We start from the raw sequence: 23699 nt of genomic DNA, 5'->3' as shown, positions 1-23699 counted from the left end.
GAGAAATCCCGTTGCAGCTCAGAGAGAGGAACAGGGAACAAAAGCCAACCCTAGGCGAGCGCAGAAATGCTTGCCAGGTTCAAACAAAGGGAGTCAGGACCACCTCAGAGCTAAGAGGTCAGCCCTCTTATGACCAAGGGACCAGCACCTCTCTGTGGCTGAGGAATGGCTTGATCAGATCAATAGAATCCCTTCCACCCCCAGACCCTGTCAGGATAGGATCCATGGCATACGGGTAAGTTGCAAGAGATGGACCCTCTCTGTGGGCGAGGGTAAAGGGAATCCTTAAGGGGGAGGATGTAGCAGGTCACCAGGAAAAAATATCCAAACCAACCCTCTCCCTAAACACCAGGATTGCTAGAGGAATTTAAACTGCTGCTGTGCTCTGAGTGTAACCATAGCAACAAGAACTCCAAATCCAGCCCGGAACATAATTCGATTTGCTCAGACCCTTGCCCAGCAGACAGAAAGGTGAGCCAACTTTCAGGTCTATAAACTATTTACTTCTGTAGCTACCGTGCTACACAAGATGTCTAGCTTTCACCAGAATTCTGCAAGGAAGATGAAACAGCAAGCAAAAATACACTTTTAGGAGTCAAACTAATCACGAGAACCAGACTCAGATATGGAACAGATGCTAGCACTATCAGACAGGGAATTAGGATAATGATGATTAATATGTTAGAAACTCTAATGACAAGATGGGCAGTGTGCATGATCAGATGGGTAATTTTAGCAAAGATATAGAAACTGCAAGAAATAACCAAGTGAAGATGCTAGAAGCAAAAAATAAATAACAGAAGAAGAATCCCTTTAATAGGATCATCAGAGGAAGGAATCCAGGGATATGAAGAGAGATCAATAGAAATTACTCAAATTGAAGCAAAAAGAGAAAAACTAGTGTGTCTATGTTGAGGGAGGGGCAGGAGGTCCAAATATCAATTTACTGTAGACCAGATACCGAAGAACCAGCTGTTTGCATGATTGGAATCCCATGTGAAAAGAAGTGAATAGGACAGAAGAAACATTTTAAGGAACAGCAACTGAAAGCTCTCCCAAGTTCATGACAGACACCAAATCACACATTCGAGAATCTCAGAGAACACCAAGCGAGATGAACACAAAAGAAACAAACAAGCAAACACAACACTTACCTAGACATGTCATGTCAAACTTCTGAAAATAAGAGACAAGAGAAAATCTTAACAAAAGCCTTGTAGGGTCAGGGAAACAAATTACTTACAGAGGAGCAAATAGGGTAATTATGAGGACTCCTCAGAAACAACACACACCAGAAGACAGTGCAGTGACATCTTTAAAGGATTAAAAGAAAAAATTACGTCAATCCGTAAATCCAGTAAAAATATCTTTCAAAAATGAAGGATCAATAAAGGCTTTTGCTGACAAAAAAGGGACAGTGAAAATTTATTTCCAGTAGACTTAGAATACAAGAAAAGTGAAAGGCAATTTCTCAGGAACAAATATGGTATCTACACTTAGATCTACAGAAAGAAATAAAGAACACAGGACATGGAATAGATGAAGGTAGGTTAAAATGTATTTTCCTACTTTAATTGTTCTAACAACAATGGACTATCTAAAGCAAAATTATCCACAATGTGCTGTGTTTTTATAGATTATGTAAAAGCTATACGAATGAGAACAATGAGAAAAAGGATGGAGTGAGGACTTGGGAAAAAACCCTGTTGGTCCTTGTCCTACATGTGCAAAGGCATCGTACTACTTGAATAAAGGGCTCCAATTAATTTAAGGTATATACTATAAACCCTAAGGCAATTAGTAAAATATATATATATATGTATACATATGTATATATGCATAATACTTATACCGTATGTGTATATGTATGATACCTGTATGGGTTCATAGGTATAGATGTATATATACATATACACACATATGGTATAAATACCAATCAATACAGAACCTAAAATGATTAACAAATGCTCAAATAACCTAAGGGAAAGCAGAAGAGGGAAAACAGAACAAATAGAAAACAGCAAGATGATGGATTTAATCCAGCTGTATCAATAATCACATTAAGTGTGAATGGTCCACACATACCAGTTAAGAGCCAGAGGTTGATAGATTGGATTAAAAGTAAACAAATGAAGCTAGAGCCAACTCAGTGCTGTCTATCAAAAACCAACTTTAAACATGAAGACATGGAGAGGTTAAAATGGAACAGTTTGAAAAAAGATATATCATACAATTTTAATCAAAAGACAGCTTGAGTAGCTACATTGAAGGCAATGTAGTCTTCAGGAAAATACATGTCATCAGGGACATTACAGGATGATGAGGGGTCAGTTCTCCAGGAAGACAGGAATACTAAGTGTGCACACAGCTAATGACAGAACTTAAAATATATATGAAGCAAAACTGCTAGAATAGCAAGGAAATATAGGTCTGTCCATAATCACAGATTTTATTCACTTCTCAGTAATTGACAGAACAAGTAAGCAGAGTGTCAGTGAGGGTGTTTCTAGATCTCCTGAACAACACCATCCACCAGCAGGACCAAGCTGACTTTCATAGAATCCTCCATCCAACGACAGCAAAACACATCTTCTCACGCGCACGTGGGGCTTTCACCAAGACAGATCACATTTTTTAGCATAAAACAATCCATAACATATTTAAAAGATTAGAATCATAAAAAGTATGTTCTGAGACCATAAGAGAATTAAACTAGAAATCAATAAAAGAAGGATACCTGGAAAATCCCCCAAAAATAAATGTTGGAGAAGGGAGAAATCTTCCTTACAAAAGAATTACAATCAATGACTGTAAAAACACATGAGGGAATGAAAATCGTTATCAGAACATCACAGGAATAATAATTGCTGCACACAAGATCAGCCAGTGAATGTCAGAACCAGTTGGTAAAAGACAATCGAGAAACAGATGTTTGCATAGCATTGAAGTTCTTCTCCCCAAAAGGTGCTTGTTTATAATGGAAAATGTAGTGATTTTACACTACTTTTACACCCTCCAGGCATCTCCACAACTGGGCTTCACGTCATCAGTAAGGGGACAGAATGGTGCTGTTACACAGCATCTCTGCGCAAATCTCCCCCCGACACACAAAATCCATTACCTCAGCTTAACCACGAGAAGAATAAAACAAATCCCAAGTGAGGCATATTCTGCAAGCTTCCTGACCAGCACTCTTCCAAAAGAGTCAGGGTTGCTAAAAGCAAGCCAACATGGAGGAACTGTCAAGTATGGGAGGAAAATACAGAAGATGACAACTCAAGGTGAGGTGAGACCCTGGGTTGTCCTGGAACAGTGGGCACAGTGAAGTCCAGTTAGAGATTTTGTTGGCAGGTTAATTTGCAAGAGTGAGATGTTAACACGGCCGAAAGCTGTGTAAGGAGCATGTGTTACCTCTGCAAAGGCTCTGTAGTCTAAAATACTCTCAAAATAAACTTTAAGAGGACTTCCCTGGTGGCGCAGTGGTTGAGAGTCCGCCTGCCGATGCAGGGGACACGGGTTCGTGCCCCGGTCCGGGAAGATCCCACATGCCGCGGAGCGGCTGGGCCCGTGAGCCACGGCTGCCGAGCCTGCGCGTCCGGAGCCCGTGCTCCGCAACGGGAGAGGCCACAGCAGTGAGGGGCCCGCGTACCACAAAATAAAATAAAATAAAATAAAGTTTAAGAAGTCAGAAAAAAGAAGAAAAAGTTAAAACCCAGATGTGACGCATAGGGACCATGTAGCAATATGGGCACATAAACCTAAACAGAGAGATGTTTGTATTAAGTGTTAGTGATGAGCTGCCAATTAAGAGACAGTGACTGTCACACCGAACGAAAAAGCAAGACCTCATTATGATCTGTCTAGAGAAAAGGCATATTACATATAAAGACACGGATGGAAAATCTAGAGTGGAAAATTGTACGCCATGCCAACCTTAATCCTAAAAAAGAGCAGTGAGCGCATTAATATTCAGGACAAAGAATATTAGCAGCGAAAGAGAGGGACATTTCATAAAGATGAACTGGATGGTAAATTCATCAAGAAGACGTGAAGACTGTAAATATGTATGCACCTAATAATAGATTTTCAAAGTACATGAAGCAAAAAGCTGAATAGAAAGTTTACATAGACAACTATGTAAGAGCTGTTAGAATTTTCAATATTCATCTCTCAGTAATAGAACAAGGAGACAGAAAATCAATAAGTATATAGATGACTTGAACAGCACTGTCAAACAATGTGATCTAATTGAAATTTATAAAATGCTGCACTTAATGGCAAAAAGGCATTCAGTTCAAGTGCGTGGGGAATATTGAATTCAACAAACCTTTTGCCAGGTTCTATATCTAAAAAGAAAGTAAATCATCCTGAGAATATTTGTTGACCACAAGAGAGTTTAGAAATGAATTATAAAACTATATCTTAAAATATACAAATATATGAAAATTAAACACCATAATTCTAAGTAACCCATGTGTCAAAGAAAGAAAAGCACAAGTGTAGCTAGAAAATATATTGAAAATGAGAACACAGCATATGAAAATCTGCGCTATCTAGTTAAAATAATGCTACACAAAACCTTCTGTCTCTACATGCTTATACTTGAAAAAAAGAAAGACCTAAAATTCAATGAATTGAGTTTTTAAGGTGCCAAAAGAAGATCAAAGCACCCAAAGGAAGTAAATGGAAGGAAGAAGGAAAGAGTGGAAATCCTCAGATTTTACAGGCATTAAAGTAATAGTGACTTATTATGAACAATTTCATGCCAAAATGCTTGGTGATTTAGGTGAAATAGATGAATTTTTGGAAGGACAAAAATTAGCGGGAATGAATCAAGACAAAATATAGGACAAAAAGCCCTACATCTATTAGAAGTATTAAATTTGTAATAAAAAATTTTTTCCCACAAATAAAACTTCAAACCCAGATAGCTTCACTGAAGAATTTTATCCACATTTCAGTATGAAATAATACAAATACTACTCAAATTCTTTCTTAAAATTGAGCAGGGAAAACACCCAATTTATTCTCTAAACGCAACATTACAATAATATCACAACCAAAAAGTCGTAAAAAAAGAAAACTACAGAAAGATATCCTTCATTAAATAGACAGAAGTACTTAATAAAGTGCTAGCAAATGCTATACAGTAAATACATATTTACACATGTACAAAGAAATGTAAATCATCGTGCCAAGTTTGGATCTGTCTGAGCAATGCAAGTGTGGTTTTTAACATTCATCAATCAATTAGTGTAACTCACCACATTAACCAAGTGAAGGAAAAACACACTTTTCTTATGGAAGAAACATAAAATAATTTCACAAGTTTCCACATCTATTCTTGATAAAACTCTCAGGTAACTATGAATAGAAGGGATCTTTCTCACAGTGGTAAAGGGTAGAAGAGGCAAGTGAACAAGCAATGGAACTGACAAAAACCTCCATCTGACATTGTACTTAATTGTAAGAGACTATGGTTAGGACGAAGCCAAGAACCCTCTCACCTCTTCTATTTACCCTTGTACCCAAAGTCCTAGCCTGTCCATTGAGGCAAGAAAGAGAAATACAAGATACACAGGTTGGAAATCAAGAAGAGAATCGTCTGTACTCTGGGGATACCTTATCGCTAGACTAGAGACGGCCCCCCGCGCTCCTGGCCGGGCCCCCCATCCCAACCTTTTGTGCCAATAGGAAGAGCACAGGCTGGAGGCCTTCAGAGATTTCTCGGGACCACCCAGGTGGAGGCGTAGGGGTGAGGGAGAGCCCAGGTCCCCGCTCGAAATTACAGGTGTGGCCACCTGTCCATCCCACAGTCTCCATGCCGTGGCCTAGGGATCCTGGCGAGAAGGCGGGGACCACACCACCCGCTGCTCGGGGATCCGCACATGGCGGGCCTGCAGAGGGGCCTGGGCCAGGAAGCAGCCCGTGATACCCCTCTTTTCACACACACACATGCAGGCACAGTGCCTACAAGGGCACACCTGTGTACACATGGACACACACACATACACATGCACAACTTCACAGATCCAGGCTGTAAAACAAAACGGTCCGTTCTGACCACGTATACGGTTTACACTGAAAATATCAAAAGCTTTTTCAGCGCATTTGGCACCAGCTGAGAGCTAGTTCAAGGCTACGGGATGCTGTGATCCCGCCCACAGGGAGCCCTCACCGCACGTGCCCGCTGGGTGGATGGTGCAGCCGGCAGCTCCCACACTGTACACACGTTTGCTGAACTCACACGCACACTCAGCTCTAATCTGTTGACGTTCTAGAACAGGCCTCACTCTCCCCCAGAGCAGAGGCCTCCCCTCCATCTCCTCCCTTCACCCGAGGCCACCCTCCGGGAGCTCCTGGCCGGCTGGGTGCAGGCCCGGGGTGCCCTGCGAACGCCGCTGTCTCTCCCACCCCCTCCTGGCCCCAGGTCCCTGCTTCTACAGGGCTGCGTCGCTGCGGACGCCCGTGCAGCCCTCACGGAACCTGCCGCTGTGTCCAGCGCAGCTGCCAGCGGTGCCTTCGGAGACAGAGGCCGAGGCTGAGGAGGACTGTCCAGCAGGGGTGGGACGGTTTGCTGGGACCCCCAGGCCATTCCTGACACAGATCCTTCTTCATCTCTCCCCTCTCTCTCGGCCTCCCCAGGGTCTGAAAACCCAGTCTCAGCCCTCGGTTACTCCCAAGGGTCCATTTCCAAGAGTCAGCTCTGAGCCACGAGTGTACAAGCCCCGTCTTCCTGCGGGGACAGCCCAGCGACAGCACACGCAGCCAGCTTCCTTGCTCCAGGCCCACCCGCAGATTTTTGGAACAAAGCACACAGCACGCTTATGAAACGCCCTCTCCCCTCTGCTCCGGCTCTCGGCTAACCTGACTGGAAGGGGACTCCAGGCCGATTCACACCTGCTGTGAGCTCAACACGCCTGCAGAGGGGCAGGTCGGGGGCTCTTGGGGGTTCAGGGGAGAGGCAGGGTACAGACCCAATCCCCTGGGCGTCTCCAAAGTGGGGTTTCTGTGAATGAAACATAGTTGAGTGATGCTCAGAGAAAGGACCCCCAGACCCTCCATCTAACAACAGACACGTCTGTGCTCAGAGCTGCCAGGGCCTCACAGGCAGGGGTGAGGGGCTCTGGGGGCTCGGAGGAATCTGTGCTCCGTGTCCACGGCTGCAGAGTAATTCAACCTGGCAAACGAGCACCAGGCGCTTGCCTCCATGGACCTTCCACCGGAATGATGGTAGCGTCAGGATGACACGCAAAGACGGGCGACCAGTCGCTGCCTGAAGCACGCTGGATGCCTCCACACACCACCTCGCAGGGAAGCCTCACCACGGTCCCAAGCGTATACAAAGTAATCTCTGTTTTACAAAAAGAATGAAGGCTCAGAGCCTTCCAGCAATGGGCCTGAGGTCACAGCACGTCGGGTATAAAGGCAGATTTCTCTAAACCCGGGGATCAGGCATGTGGTTACTCGTTACAGAAAAATGATAACTTATATAAACATTCATTTCCTTGTGTTGGTTCTCCTATTTTCTCCCCCTCACTCCTCGTTTCAGGCAGGGAATATGACGCTTTCCAGCTTCCCTTTCCTTGACTCAGAGGCAGCCCTCCGAGGAGAGATGTGTGTTCACAGGCATCGGGACCAAACATCTGCTTCCCTAGAAATACAACAATTACAGTGAAGCATTAGGATGCATGAGCTGGGAGAGCACGTGGTCACCTTCCGCGCTGGTGCAAGAACGAGGCGACAGTTACATTCATGTCCCCTAAGAGGATGTGGGGATGTCAGGTGAAGCGCTGCTCCTGTGGGCACAGAGGACGTTTTCTATTCCGCCTCCATCTCCTACAACCCCGGGAAGTGACCCCCACCCCGCATTTAGGGCGATGTAACCGTGGGTCACCCTGAAATGCTGAGGCCCCTCTGGTTCTGGTTCTCCAGGAGCCGCGGGGCCGAGCTGGGGAGGACCCCCTGCCTCGGAAGGGCCTGGACCACCAGATCCCAGCGTGGCCAGGGGCTCTTGGGGGCTGCAGCCCTGTGGGTGCCTGTGTGACCTTCAACTCAAGTCTCCACTGAGCAAGGTCGCTGAGGGCAGCACAGGGAGGTTCTCAAACTAGATGAAATGAGACCATAGAAATCATGTGTGTGGTCCCTGCCCCAAGCCTGGTACAGGGCCCCAAGCCTCTTCGGATTTCCTGGGTGACAGGAGTGTCTTTTGTTCTAATGAAGGGACCCTGGGTGGCTCCTGGTCACCAGAAAGACCGCGCCATTTTCAGGAGCGTGGAATTTTCAGCTCCCCCCATCCTCCAGATCAGAGAGAGAGGGGCTGGGAACGGACTTAACAGTGGGTCACCCCGATGTGAGGATGCCCCATAAACACCCGGGTCGGGGCTGCTCGGTTGGGGAAAGAAAGCCCACGCCTGGTGCAGAGTTGGGAGAGGGGGGTCGTCCTGGGGGGGTGAAGCAGAAACTCGGGAGGGAGAGTGAGCCGCTGACTCAGGTGATGTGGGGCTCAGCGTAGAATCGCATCCTTGCTGTCACTCTCTTCCCTCTGGGGCTTCAGTGACAGAGCAGAGGGTAGATGCCGGGTCCCCAGGCCCTGGAACCCACCCCCGCCCCCCAGCGAGAGGCCCTTCTCCCCCTCACTGAGACATGGGGATGCCTGGACCCGGAGCCCCTGAACTCGGAGTGGAGGCTTCTTCTCAAGAGGATGCCCCCCCAGAACGTCCCTGACATGCAGGTGGTCCCCGTGGACCTGGACCATCTGACCTTCAACACACGAGGTGCACAGTCACAGGTCCATTAGCAGACCAGGAAGCCAGAGACAGGAGGGCCAGCCCGGCTGGGGCCACAGTTTCTGACCCCCGACTCGAGACTGGGGCTCCCTCTACCCCTGATCCCTGGGCTGCTTGTCGGGAGCCTGGAGCGATGAAGACACTGCGCGCCTCGCCCCACCTTGCTGGCTCCCACCCTGGGCCTCCTTCCTGGACAGACAGCCTCGCAGGCCCGATGCTGGCTGCTCCCAGGGGCGGGTGCTGCGTGTCAGGCAGCGAAGCTTCCAGCAGCCGGAGCTCCGTCCCTCGTCCCTACACCCAGACGCCGGCTCCCTGGAGGTACCAGGCTTCCTTACTTCCCCGAGGGCAGTGAGGAAAGGCAGGTGAACAGTAACCCCAGACCAAGTCACAGCCCAGCGACCTCTCCCCAGCTCTGTTCTCCCGGTCTCAAGGGCCGTTTGCACCAAGGACGTTAAGAGTAACCTCTCAGCCAAGCACACTTCAGCTGCCCCGCAACAAAAAGTGCCGTCAGGCACACTGGGTCTCACTAGCAAAAGCCAAATGCACCGAAAGCATTAACGTTATGACATGAGGCCCAATTATCATGTCACAGCCATTGGGGGAAGTTGTCAAGGGTTGATTTATTCATTAGCTCAGGGGGGATTTCAGGGGCTCCCTCACGATGCGTTGTTATACGAGATGTGTTATACGAATGCAGGTTTTCATTGTCTGCAGTGCAGCCGCTGGAGCGCTGGCGAGGCTGGGTCCACCTCCTCCCTGGACTCTGTGTCGGGACCAGCCAGGCTGTGGCTGAGCTGTGGGTGATGGTGTGAGGAAGGCTGGCACCTGCTCGGCTGCTGTGTGCCCACAGGTGTCATGGGTTCTTGGGGGGACTCTTAGAAGGCCCAGCGCGCCCCCCGGGCTCACGGCTTTCACTGCCAGCCCTGAGGAGTGGGGTTCCACAGGGCTCAGGACATCTCAGGAGCGCACAGCCGGCTCTGCGCAAGCAGCTGGCGCCAGCCATAGCTTCAGGCCGGTCTCTGCCCGGACAGAATGGTCATCCCAGGAGAGTGTGTTGGGCAAGTGAATAGAAATCTTCCTGACAAGCCCTTCACTGCAGGGAGGTGCTTCGCTGCCCCAGCTGTGCCCAGGTGGGGGTCTGGGTCTCCGAGGGTGGGCGCAGGGCCCTGGCCCCCTTCAGAGAGAGGCTTTGCCTGGAGCCCCTGCCCCTCCCTCACTGGACCCCATTGCCCATCCAGTGGATGCCCATGAAACTGAGGTGAGGGGGGCCAGGTATTATTAGCCCCCCATTTCAGAGGAGAAAACCAGTGAAGAGACAGAAAGGCGTTGGTTGTTACAGAAGCCGGAACCCAGGGGTCCTAGAACCCAAGGCCCTCTGCACCACACCCAAGACCAGAGCCTGGGTGACCAGCCGGGCCTGGGTGACCAGCCGGGCCTGGGTCACACCTGGCCTGGAACCAAAGGGCCCCTTGAGGACTCGGGGAGAATGGGGAGAACCAGCTGTACGGCCCAAGGATTTTCCACCCACTCCTTGCTGGTCAGTGATGACACACATCAAACTTCCCTGCCCTACGAGTCCATCAAACACAGCAAAGCCCATTTTACAGCAGACACTGAGCAGGGTGTGACCTCCTGTGGAAGGTGGCACTCGTGATGAAGAGTCACCATAAGTCAGGTCTGGCAGGAGTCCTAGAGCAACTGGCACAGGGAAGGTTTTGTGTGGACGTGCTTGGGATGTAAATCTCTCTGACAATCGTGAGCTGTGCTTGTTTCCTAAATCTCTGTCTGTTGGGAGACAAGGAAGCTCTAGCCTTGTCGTCTTGCAGGGGACAACTGGCCTCGGGGTGAGGTGAGCTCCAAAGGCCGCTGTTTAAAGGGCCGGCCACGGTTCTGTCCCTGCAGCCTCGGATCGGGGCCTCACAGCCACTCTGGGGCCACTGCTCCCCTGCTTCCTGGCACCGTTGGTCTGAGCAGGTGCAGCACGTGGTCGGGGGCGGGGGCTTCCTGGTCTTCACCGCACGGCCCCAGGCTTGATCCTTGGATCCTGATAGAGACACAGCTAATCCGAAATACGGTGACATTGGGAAAGGGCGAGGGAGGGGGCATCCCTGTCCAGGTTCGCAAATCAGCTCCTTGCTGTCCTCTCGGGCCTGCGGTTACTGTCCAGACCCAGCCTCACCTGCCTCCAGGGAGCTTCTCCCTGATTCCAAGCTCCCTGAGCCTTTGGTGGGTCCGGGGAACCCTTGACGCCTTCCCTCTGCACCATGAGTCTCACCCATTTGCTCGCTCACCTTTTCTGCCTGCAGATTCAGGAGCCCTGGTCTTGCTTCCCAGGATTTTGTCACCTAGAGAAGAAGAGAACCAAAAGAATGGCAAATAAACGTCACAGTTCATGGTAGGAAGTCGGGGGCGGGGGGGGGGGGGGCGCGTGTGTGGCGGAGGGCGGGGAGGTGTTAGCCTTTGTTTTTTTTCTCTCCCTCACAAATAACGTTGTCTTTACACAATGGCTTCTATCCATTTTGGGGGTTACTAACCTAACACTTAGTATGCGAGGTAGATCCTTTCTCCAGAAAACCAAAACCGAAAACCAAAACATATTCACAAGAAGAATATTTTCCATACAATATAAGCCTCCTTAATTAACCCATTCCCGGGGGTGGGACAGGGAGAAGAGACCCCTTGCATGGGAGAACTCCCAGCTCGCCCTCCCTCCGCCACACCCTCAACCCGTCACCTCCGCCTTCGCTGTAGGGGCCGCTCTCTAAGATCTGCTCACCCTCCTGCCCAATCGCTTAAGCTTCGAGCGGAAATTGCCAAGGGCACAAATCCCCCTCAAACGGCTAAAACTAAAATATCAAAGATGGTTGGGAGCTTAGACTGCTGAGCAGGGGCCGTGCCTGGAAACAGCCTGGGTGGGAGGGACCGGCTCTCCCTGCAGCACCATTTATCGATGTTCCGACTCTAAAGTGAGCCTCGCTCCCTCCACCCCCAGCCCCTCCCTCTCTAGTATTTCATCAATGCACTATTATTTACCTTCCCTTTCCATTCAGAGCACGTTCTGATTCTTTCCACCCAGCACCTGAAGTTACGGTTTCTGCATCTGGGGTGTTTGGTGCACAGCGTTTCAAGGGAAGTGGGGTCGCAGCCCGCTTGGTTCTGCTGAGTGACCCAGAGCCGTCCTCAGCGACGGCATGTCCTGGAGCAGAATGATAACCGGCAACCAGGCAGAGGTCGCCCACCTTCAGGGACACACGCTGCTTAAACGTGGGGGAAGTGAAGCAGATTCAGGGTTTGCAAACTCTTAAGAGCATTTCCATGGTTCTCATAATCCAAAAAGAACTCGTCTTAGAGTCGAAACGTCTCTGCTCTGCCACTTCCTGTGTCTTTGAGCCAATCATTTATTTAGTCATGGCGCTTGAATCCGTTTCCTCCTGTCTAAAAGGGGCTTATGTGGTCTTCGTCAGGCTCCGCTGAGATGACACAAAGTGGAAGCAATTTGAATCCCTGTAACAGTCTATTTGCACAGTAGTATTACTGTCATAGAACGGTAATAGCCCCACTATGATGATCCCCAAACATGGGGCCCTTGTCCTCTGTTGCTTCTCGGGGCTCGGGATGCAGGTGGGAAGGAGCCGGGAAGAGCCCCCATTAGATCACAGTCTGGGAGCATCGGTGAGAGCTGGGAGATACGGGGGTAAAGAGTTAAATATGCTAATTTCCCCCAGTGACATGTGCTACAAACAAACAGCACAGAAGTGGGACAGCCAGCGCCTGGGCTGGGTGACCTGAGTCCCAGCTGCTGTCTGGTGCTGTGACAGCTGAGCTGAGATCCAACAGTCAGAGGCCCCAGCCACAAGGCGTGAAGGAATCATGTTCCAGAAAGAGAGCTGCGTGTGTGTAGGATGGCCCACGGCTGGTGTGACAGGAACGTAGAGGGGGACGGGGCCGGGGGACAGGGGTCGACCAAGGCCCAATTCCAGGGGCCTCAAGGACCACAAGAGGATTTTGAGTCTATGACATCGAAACGCAACATGAAGCTTTCTACGGGAGAGTGAAGGAGTCTGAGAACGTGTTAAAAATTCCCACAAATTTAGGAAAAGATTGTTCCTTAATCGTGGTTACAAGTAGCCCCCAGAACCAGTTGTAAACACGTTCAATCTATCAACACAGGTTAGGCTTTGAGAGGCATACCCTCTCTGGGACAACCACTCAACTCGCCTGAGTGCTGCAGCATGAAAGCAGCGGCAGACAGCACATAACAAGCGGGCTGACTCCGTCCTTACAGCACGTCAGTTACCATCTCAGGGGCAGGTGGGGCGGGGCCTGACGGCAGTACTCTTTCAAAATTCAACTTTAGGTTGTTTTCCTCCTGGAAAAACTGGCTCTGTTATAAAGTTGCACCGTGATCTTTACTCTTGTGTTTTGTTGGTAGATGGCGAACAAAAAAAAAACCAACTGGAAACCACAGACTTAATGTAACAATGGCTATTACAGAAAAGTTTTGAAATATCAAAATCAATAAATTTATATGTTTACCAGTATTTCAAAAAAATAGGAATCAAAACACCACATATTCAATAGCTTCTTAATCGGTGTGCTGAGGTCTCCAAATTCTAACTCTAGGACACCCCATCTCAAAGATGCTGTGCCCTGTCTAAGCGGCCGTCACCACTTCTCTCTTTCTATAAAATACCAAATTTCTTTAGATTATTTTTGTTCTAGACTATAGTTCAATTGTCAGTCCATCAAATGGGGAAGACAGAAGAGACAACATTTAAATAAACCATATGTGTAAAATTTCATTTTTAGCCCAGCAAAACACATTTTTAACTTCTGAACTACAGAATGCATTTATGTTGTTTGAAGCCATTATGTTTGTGGTAATTTGTTAGAGCAGACGTTGAAATGAATACAACTACATAAGGCAATTTCAGAAAGCTTTCTTTTAAGGGCAGAATAAACAAAGATTCAAATTTGTAACTAAATAAAGATGGATTCTTCAGAAAACGTTCAAAAAGCATTCTGGAATAGACGTCTCAGTGGAGGTGAAGTCTTATCCTCTTTTTCATAAATGGGCTCAAATCGGAATTAGATTATTTAGTTACCAAATAAATTGAAATATGAAATTTCAAATTCAGAAAATATCCAATAGATAACTAGACATTCCCAGGTGGCCTTAAAGAGTAAACAAGTTAGAAAAACAACTCCAGTCTCCCTCAGTAAAACAACCAAAGGGGGCTTCCCTGGTGGCGCAGTGGTTGGGAGTCCGCCTGCCAATGCAGGGGACATGGGTTCGTGCCCTGGTCCGGGAAGATCCCACATGCCGCGGAGCGGCTGGGCCCGTGAGCCATGGCCGCTGAGCCTGCGCGTCCGGAGCCTGTGCTCCGCAGTGGGAGAGGCCACAACAGTGAGAGGCCCGCGTATCACAAAAAAAAAACCAAACGGCTTGTGTTCCCCGAGATTCAGGAGCTGATGGAAAAGGACACAGACAGGTGTTACATTATAAGCAGAAAAAAATCGTCTCACTTTGTCTAACAGACAGACGATCCAGAATGTGTCCATTGACGCTGCCCCAGGGAGATATCTGCAGCCTGCAATCCCTTTACTTCCTCTAAATGGCAAACAGGACTGTCTGTGATCACAGGCAGACATTAATACAGCGCCAGCTGCATGAACCTTTAACCCCATGACTGCAGAACATCCAACCCTTCAGATTAAAGTTGTGTGGAAAGCAAAAGGAAATGTGAATTGACTTGTAAAAAATTTAAAAATGCAAAAAGGGAAAAATATTGTTCTGCCAAATGGTTAAAAAAAAAGATAAAAGAAAAATTTGAAGTGTGAACTGTAAAAAGCTTGAGAAAGGAACATCACCAAACCCCGAGCTCTCGTTCCCCCCAAACCAATATTAAAAAAAAATCCCTAGGAATTCACTGAACTGGCCTTGTAGGAGTTCTGGGTAATGATCAACAGAAAGCAAGCAAGTACCCGATCAAGGAAAAGACAGGTGAAACGGCAGGAAGGCCCGAGGGGTTCTCGCTGCCACGCACCCCTTGCTTTGGAGCACGGTCTTGCTTTGGGGGAGCAGACAAACCAGGTTGCCGTTCCCTCTCTAACCAGAGGGAGCAGAACAGAGCTGATCTGCAAAGTTTTGACCTGACTGGAGGCGTCCTGAGACAGGAAAGCTGCAGGGGGACCTCAGACCAGCAGACGCCACACCGGGAACAGGAGGGCACGTGTGGAGACATTCACAGACCACCTAAGGTTTTGCAGAGAAGTTAGAGCCACGGGAATGAGAGAAACAGGAAAGCCACATGCAGTCCTGGGCAGGACACGTGCTCAGAGAAGACCTGAGGAAACCTGAAGCTTCCACCTTGGGCTGGTCCCCAGCCTCAGAGTACCTCTAGCTCATCAGCGGACTGACTGCCCCCAGCACAGAGCCACGGAGAGAAGGCTGCTTTTCCAGATGCGCAGTTTTCAACAAAAGATCACAAGGTATCATAATAGATCCCAAGTACTCTAGAATAAATTAAGTCAATGAGGCAGAAGACTTGTACACTGAAAACTATAACGTATAGTTGAAAGAAATGAAAGAAGACATAAAGGGGGAAAAAACATGCTGTTTTCGTGAATTGGAAGATGTTAAGATGCCAATACTATCCAAAGTGATCTATAGATTTCTATACAATCCCTCTCAAAATCCCAATATCATTTTTTTCTTTTTGCTGAAATAGAAAAACCCATTCTAAAGTTCTTATGGACTGTCACGTACCCCAAAAAGCCAATATAATCTTTTTTAAAAAGTTAGAGAACTTGCTCTTCCTGATTTCACATTTACTACAAAGCTACAGTAACCAAACCCAAAAGACAGACATATAGACCAACTGAAGAGCGTAGAGAGGCTAGAAATAAAGCCTCACATATACGGCCAAATGATTTTCGAGAAGGGTGCCAAGACCATTTAATGGGAATAGAACAGATTTTCCAACAAATAGTGCTGGGGAAACTGTATATCCACACACAGAAGAATGAAGTTGGACCCTCACCGTGCAAAAATTAACCAGTTGCGGGCTTCCCTGGTGGCGCAGTGGTTGAGAGTCCGCCTGCCGATGCAGGGGACACGGGTTCGTGCCCCGGTCCAGGAAGATCCCACGTGCTGTGGAGCGGCTGGGCCCATGAGCCATGGCTGCTGAGCCTGCGTGTCCGGAGCCTGTGCTCCACAATGGGAGAGGCCACAACAGTGAGAGGCCCGTGTACCACAAAAAAAAAAAAAAAAAAAAAATTAACCAGTTGCAAAAATTAACTCAAAATGGATCAAAGACCTAAACATAAGAGCTAAGACTATAAAACACTTAGAAGAAAACAGGGGAATATGTCATGGCATTGGATTGGGCAGTGATCTGTCAGATATGACACCAAAAGCACTGGCAGCAAAAGAAAAATAGACAACTTGGACTTTATCAAAGTTAAAAACTTTTGTGCATCAAAGGACAAGGAAGTGAAAACCCAGCCTACAGAAGGGAGAAAATAATTGTAAATCACCTGTCTGATAAGTGATTAGTGTCCAGAATATATAAACAAGTCAACAAGAACAACCACAAAAACAAAACACCAACAAGAAAATCCGAAAGTAAGCAGAGGCCCACTCTGGAGAACAGGGACCGGAGGCAGCGGTGTGGCCTACAGGCTCGGCCGCCTTCCCAGAGGACCTGAGTCCCCGACTCCGGGGCCCCCTCTTCCCGGCTGCTCAGGCCGCTCACAGCCCTAAATCCGACCTGCGAGGAGGACCCACACCTGAGGGACCTGCGGGGGTGCACAGCAAGGGCCTCCGTTTACATCCCAGGCACACACAGACCTGCATGCACAAGTGTGTGTTCACACCTGTGCATGTGTGACGTGAACACTCACAGTACACACCTGCACGCGGGCCCAGCACACAGGTGTGCACGCGTGCACACACACACCTTGGTGCTTCCACAGGCTGCTGAGCTCCCCTGGCTTTGCCCCTGGGCCATCCAACCCTGTTGTATCCGAGTCTCGTCAGCCCGGCCTCATGGGAGAGGTGAGAGCTTATCTCGCCGCCTGTCACAGTCCAGAGGAGCTTCCTGGTGGGCGTCCACCCCTTACGCCCCCTACCCAGGTCTCCCAGCTCCGAAGGCTGCTCGTGACCCGTCTGAAGCCCTGGAGGGGTGAGAGCCTCGCCCGCCTCTGCTTTAACTGTACCGTTCAAGGATCTCCCTGGACCTCTCAGAAGACAGATCACTTTATAAATTCTTAAAAGTACATGTGGAAATATCAGAGTGGTCATTACAACATTATTCAGTCAGTTAAGAGTGCTTGGGGAAGAAATAACACAAAATAAATCTCCGTTGTAAGGGCATCTTTCATTTCCAGCAAGTGATTAGCTGTCACTGAATCATCAATTTTATTTTGTTGTGTGGCTAAGATTAATTTTTCTAATTAATGGCCACGCATGGAGCTAAGCAAACTAGCCTCCTTCTGTAGAAACGGGGCTTTCGGTCCTGCTCTGTGTGATAATCCCATATGGGCTGGACGAGGAGCCCCCGGGAGGGACAAGTCTCAGGGTGCGGGCAGGGATGTGGGGATCCCGACCTCAACCCCAGCCCGGCAGGAACGCTTCAGCCCACCAGGACCGCCGAGGCCTCGCAGGGTGAGTCCAGCCCAAGTCCCCCTCCTGCCCAGAGCAGCTCTGACCCTCAGAGGACAGGGTGCAGAGGGAGCGCTGGCGGCCCGCCGTCCCCCTGCTGCCGGCTCAGGTCCCCGGGGGACGCAGGGCCATGGTGACGGGTCCCTGGACTCTGGGCCGGGAGGGAGGCTGGGGTTGTGGGAGACCAGGCAGGGCTGGGAGGAGGCGGGGAATCCTCCCTGAGGCCTGATCCTGAGACCCCTTCTCACCCTGCGGGCTATGTCCAGGGGTCCAGGCACAGCCGGGAGGGGGCGGTGCACAGAGACGGTGTGGGCTCCGGTGGGAGCAGCCAGGGACAGAGGGGGAATTAGGAACCAGCATTTACTAAGAGCCACTGTGCTGGGAAGGTGTTGAGACCACCAGACGAAGGGAGCTGAGAGGGAAGCTCCCCGACCAGCACAGAAGATGGAATGGAAGCAGAAATGGCTTGGCTGTTTGCAGCACCACCCGTGGCTGAGTCGTCGCAGAAGTGCGCAGTGCTCCCTCCTCTCAGACAGGTGTGGCCACAGCACAGGCCGCCTGTGGAGCCCCCCGGGGGCGATGCTGTCCTGTCGGAGGGGCTGCAGCTGAGGCCCCAAGTGCCGCAGGGGCTTCCGCAGGGGCTGCCTGGGGAGCCGGAGCCGTGGGGAGGGGTCGACAGTAGGGGCGTGGGCACCTCCCTAGACACAGCTGACCGTCAGCCAGCGGTCACCGCAGACCTCACAGGGGGACAGGCGGCCCATCAAGACCCCATCCAAGGGCTCTCACAGCCAGGACTGCTCCCAGGGACCAGCCCCCCGATGGGAAGCGTTAAAAGGAAAAATACACAGACACACACTGCTGTGTTTTCTTGGCTATCATTAAACGGCTCTGGGCAAATCCCAGGACTTACAAAATAAACACATTTTTCCTCTCAACGGCTTTGGGTGAAAATCCAGTCCATCGAGGCAGCCCTGTAAGTGCTGCTGGGACCCCTGTCTGGGAAGTCCCCCCACCCCCGGCTGTCCCAAGGCCTCCACGGCAGGGCCAAGGCTGCGGGGGGAGGGGAGGCCTGGTCCTGGTTCTGAGCCGAGAGCCAAGCGGGGCCTCCCTGCCTCTCTGCCAGGCCGGCGCACACCCGGGCCCGGGGCCCCAGTCCCTCCTCCCAGACCCCTCACTTCTGTGCCGGGGGCCCTGGGTCATGGAACCGGGAACCGGAACACACAGACTGTCGTCCCCCTGAACTGGTGGGCATCCTGTGATCCTCCTGGGCGTGTCTGCTTCCTTGAAAGGACCTCGTCACCCGTCACCTGACCGGGCTCTTCCCTTTTTACTCTCTTCCCACAAAGCTTGACTTGGTTGGACTCAACTGTCTGAATGCACGTTGCAGCACAGGCCTTGCAGCAGACTCTTGTCCTGAGCAAACGTCCGGTTGGCGCCTCTGTTGACCCCCCGATGCTGTGACCCGTGAGAGCCCCACCCAGCGAGGAGCTAGAAGGGCAGGAGGGGCTTGGAGCACCTAGGCCTGGAACACAGTTCCCGGGGCTGCAGGGTCCAGAAGGAGGCGGGTCCATCTCCACCAGCCTCTCGGGATGAAAGGACCATCCTGGTTGTGAAGGCAGCCCTGGTCATCCAGAGAACTTCTTGTTTGGGGACCAGAACACCTGTGTTCATCTCACAGAGGGAAGACACCTCCGGGGAGGCCTGATCGCCTGCTACAGACGCTCACCTTGGATCCTCGCCTTGGAGGGATATTCTTCTCCACCCGGTCCCAGGCCCCAGAGCCTCCACATTTCAAAAGCCTTAGGAGTTTCCTTCTTAAACCTCCTTGAATCTGAGAGCCAAAAAAGAAATTCCAGGGGGCTTCCCTGGTGGCGCAGTGGTTGAGAGTCCCACAATGCAGGGGACACGGGTTCGTGCCCCGGTCCGGGAAGATTCCACATGCCGCGGAGCGGCTGGGCCCGTAAGCCATGGCCCCTGAGCCTGCGCATCCGGAGCCTGTGCTCCGCAACGGGAGAGGCCGCAACAGTGAGAGGCCCGCGTACCGCAAAAAAAAAAAAAAAAAAAAAAAAAAAAGCAAAAGAAAAAAGAAATTCCAGTGATCTGTGGAGCCTGTGGGAGAGAGATTGAGAACATAATGGTGAGGTTTCAGCGCATGGGAGATGATCCAAAGTGCCTGGCAGGGGACAGGATCTTCAAGTCTTACGGTTGTGCGTGTTTGTTATTTTTCAAAATTTCACCTGGTATATAACTAGAGAAAAGTTTAAATTGCAACAACAAAAATATAGGTTAAAGAGATAACAAAAATAACCTTCTATAGTTTGGGAAGTTTCCTACTGGGAGATCATCTGTAAAAATAGAAAAAGGTAATTTTCCTGGAGTAGGAGGGCTGCGTGAGCGTGTACTGTCCACACTTACGCTCAGTATTCCAGAAGCAAAGGGAAAAACAGGCAGAAGAAGCGGAATGATTGCACTGTTTACACACTTTATTCTAGTTTATTTAGGTAAGTTCTCAACTTTGCCTCTGCAAAAGTACTTGCAGTGATTTATAGGTTAAAGGCGATTTCTAACTCGGACTTACATTGGAGCGAAAGGTGCAAGCGTTGGGTCTTCCAAACGGATCCAAGACTTGGGCCTCCTCTCGGGGTGGAGAAGGGCCCGTCTCCTCCCCGTGGGCCTCATCCCGACAGGCTTGGTCCGCTCACAGCCGGGGGCAGGGAGCCCTAGCCCAGCGATCGCCCCCCTCCTACTGATCTTTCTTCTAGGACCTGAGTGGCAGGACGGGGACTCATGCTAAACTCATCCGTAGTTTCTATGGAAACCATGGGCTCTCTGGCAGATCCCCCAGCAGCTCTGGGGCCAAGGAGTCTCCACAGAATTGATCTTTCATGCCTTAGAACCTGCCCTGGGTGCAGAGAGGTCCCTGACGGTTTCGTGGGTGACCGTACCTTCCGCTCCGTAAACCAGGACACACAGGGCGCCCTGGCTCATCTGCAGCACCAGCTATGGGAGAGCGAGCATAGGATGCGCCTCCTCCAGCCAGAGATTTAGGTCACTTCGCTGTTCCCTCCTGAAGGCGTCTTGTGGTCCTCACACGGTGACAGCCACCTCAATGGGTAGGATGGCGGATAACCAGGATGGAAGATTCTGGTCCACCCGGCTGGGATGGAAGCTTTGAAGTCTCCTGGAGAGTCTGTGCTGGGTCACAAGAGAGCCGGGTGTTCAGATCAGGGGATTAGACGTGCCAGGTGGGGAAGACACCCAGGCCGCTGTGATCGGCATCACAGCAGGAACTGGAGGGGGGCCCCGGAAGTGACTTTGGTTCCTGTGCCCTTGAGGTGACATTTTAGCTGAAATGGCACATACGGAAGCAAGTGATTTCTTTTTTTTTCACCTGCCGGGGTCCTGCCCTCACACAAGTAAAGCTGACGTGATACAAGGGACATTCTGGACCATGAAAAGCCTTCAGGTGCCACACAGCCCACGCCTCTTCCAGGAAGAACTAGAAACACAGCCCAACATCCTGTGTTTTTAAATCAGTTCAGTGAGGCAAATCCAAACCTGACCCACCTTCGATGGACACACAATCTTAATTTCAATACCATTTCCAATGATCTAGTCCAGTGGTTTTCACACTGGATGCAGCATAATCACCTATGGATTTTTTTAAACAGTCTTGTGAATTACACCTCATATCTTCTGATTAGAATTTTCCAGGATAAGGCCTGGATAGAAACACATAAATCTCCTCCAATGACCCTGAGGCCCAGCTGCGATAGAGAGTCACTGATCTCACCTGAACCTGCCCTCAGCAAAGCCCCGTGGGACTCCAGTGTGTCCTTGGTGGACTCAGATCCCTGACATAATGGCTCTGATGTTGTCATGTGGACCTGTCCCCTCAGCTGCCCCACAGTGGGCGGTGCGGGCTTGGGGGTCTACAGGAGGCGGCTCAGCGGCCAGAAGGAGGGGCCTGAGGAGCCCAGGAGACATATGGAGAAGCACGTGGGATGATGCTGTCTTGCGGGCTATATTTTGCATTCTTCAACTCATTTCTTATTTTAAACGCACCCTTTCAAGGCAGTGTTGGATTGAGCTGATTTGACAAATGTAGCCAAAAAGCCCATTTGAGTTCAGGGTTACACACTCGACAGGCAGGGGAAGATCCTGCGTTTAGAGCAAGGACACTGGCCCCCACCTGCAAGCACCATGCACGGTCATGGTCACCAATTCCATCTGAGGTCAGGCCTGGGGATGCAGGCGAAGGAGGAGGGGTTTCTTGTCCTCCAGCTTGAGCTTCACAAGGCAGGAGCCAGCATCCCCTCCACAGATGTGTTTGGAAGCAGGTGGAGGCCTGGAGGGCACCACGGAGTGAGCAGGGGCAGAGGAGACCCCTCCTCCCACCCTCCACCCCCACGCTCGCCTCTGAGCCGGGAAGGGGTCTTCTGGAGGGGACCCTGCGCTGTGACCCCCAGGGATGCTCCCACCTGTTCCCGGGAATCTTCCCTCTTCAATCCATGGAGGAGCATGTGTGTGGGTGGGTCCAGATCCCCGTGCACAGTCTCGGTGATGCGACCTTGGTGCAGACGTGATGTGACCACTGCAGGGGGAACAGAGAGAGTGAGGCTCTGGGTGCGATTCCTGCCTCTAGCCCCTCGGGCCAGGATCCACGGGCAAGAAGGTGCCGTCCTGGACCCTGACTGTGTCTGAGTGACCCAGGGACCAAACTGCCCCCCTCAGGGCCGGGGGGAGGAGTGAGCCTCCGCACACTTCGGAGCCACAGAACCCCAGGCTGGCCCACCGCTGCCTACACCTCACCACCCTGTCCTCTCCACGGGGCGGGAGGTTGGGATGGAGGAGAGACAGAGGCAGGGAAAGCTGGCCTGGTGACAGCTGCAGAGAAGCAGCCCCACGGCGCAGAGGAGGCGCCGCCCAGCACACGGGCCGAGGGTGACGCCTGGGCTCACACCGTTCACCTCGCGAGCCCCCGACCTCCCCACCCGGCTGGAGGCGGGGACCCCAGCCGTGGGAGGGTGTGGACGCCTTCTGTGCTCAGTCACTGCCCGCACGGGCCCCGCACCGCACACCCCTCAGGACTTTAGCTGTGAGAACGCTTTGCAGTGAAAACTGCCATTTCTCCCAAAAGGTCTGGGCAGAGCCGAGTTAGTAAACAGCAACTTCATATCAATTCTGAAGCGGCTGGAAGGGCAAGAGAGAGAAGGGGGATGAGGGATTTGTTGAAAGTCTGAAGATTTTCCTGAAACTACCACGCCCGCTGAGCGTCTCCCCAAGTCGCCCTCCTCCCCCCCACCCCCCGGGGTTAACTGCCGTGTCCTTTGGCTCCAGGGCTCCAGCTGCAGACGCACTGTTTATGCCTTTTCTTAACCTGACTGTTGAGAAGAGACTTCACCCCATAGCCGAGCCTGAGACTCTGGGCGGCTGGGGGGGCATCGTCTCCAGACCTACCGTCCTGCAGGCTCACTCACTCCCGGAGCCTTGCCCGCGACAGGACCACATCACAGCAGCCAGCTCGCTCTCCTTTACATCTCTTTTCTGCCTTATTCCCCACCCTGGGCTCTTCCCCCAGGAAGCGGAGGAAGCGCGGGCCCAGACCCCGCCCACGGTGAGCCGGGAGGGGGCGGGGCCAGCCCAGAGAGTTCAAGTGAGGCCAGACGAAGCCAAGGCCCTGCGGTGGCCACTGGTCCGGAAGAAGACAGAAGCCGGGAGCTGGCCCGCTCTTTCTTCTCCCCACACACGAACTTCTCCGGCTTTAGCTGGTTTTCAGCCGCGACGTCCGCCCTGCGAGTCGCTGATAGGGAGGCCGGCTCGGCCCTGGATCGGAAGGACCACAAGGGCTCTCCCTCTCCCACTACAACGTCCTCAGCTGTCAGGCCCCGTTAAGTTTTTTTTTTTTTTTTGCGGTACGCGGGCCTCTCACTGTTGTGGCCTCTCCCGTTGCGGAGCACAGGCTCCGGACGCGCAGGCTCAGCGGCCATGGCTCACGGGCCCAGCCGCTCCGCGGCATGTGGGATCTTCCCGGACCGGGGCACGAACCCGCGTCCCCTGCATCGGCAGGCGGACGCTCAACCACTGCGCCACCAGGGAAGCCCCCCCGTTAAGTTTTAATTTAATCGTCGCCGCTCTGTGCCGGAATTGTGTTTTATGAGCACATTGCCCCAGGTTGAAGGCTTGTACAACAGAGGCTTTAGAAATAAAAATAAAAGGATACTCAGATCCAGTGCCATTTTCAC

At 51.1% G+C, this 23699-nt stretch overlaps 1 long non-coding RNA gene across 2 annotated transcripts; it reads right to left on the bottom strand.

Annotated features, from left to right (window-relative positions):
* Window positions 1-19857: 19857 nt before the first annotated feature.
* On the bottom strand, window positions 19858-23353 carry LOC117196865 (uncharacterized). Of its 2 annotated transcripts, none has more exons than XR_004477281.2 (4): window positions 22915-23353; window positions 22425-22647; window positions 21936-22048; window positions 19858-21802 (listed from the first exon to the last, which is right to left on the bottom strand). It is a non-coding gene; the product is annotated as an uncharacterized LOC117196865 (long non-coding RNA). The 2 variants fall into 2 exon arrangements; XR_007478765.1 differs by having other exon boundaries at window positions 19881-20801.
* Window positions 23354-23699: the final 346 nt, after the last annotated feature.

Source organism: Orcinus orca, chromosome 8 (genome assembly GCF_937001465.1).
Source record: "Orcinus orca chromosome 8, mOrcOrc1.1, whole genome shotgun sequence".
NCBI lineage: Eukaryota > Metazoa > Chordata > Mammalia > Artiodactyla > Delphinidae > Orcinus > Orcinus orca.
This window is presented reverse-complemented; position numbering and strand designations above follow the sequence as displayed.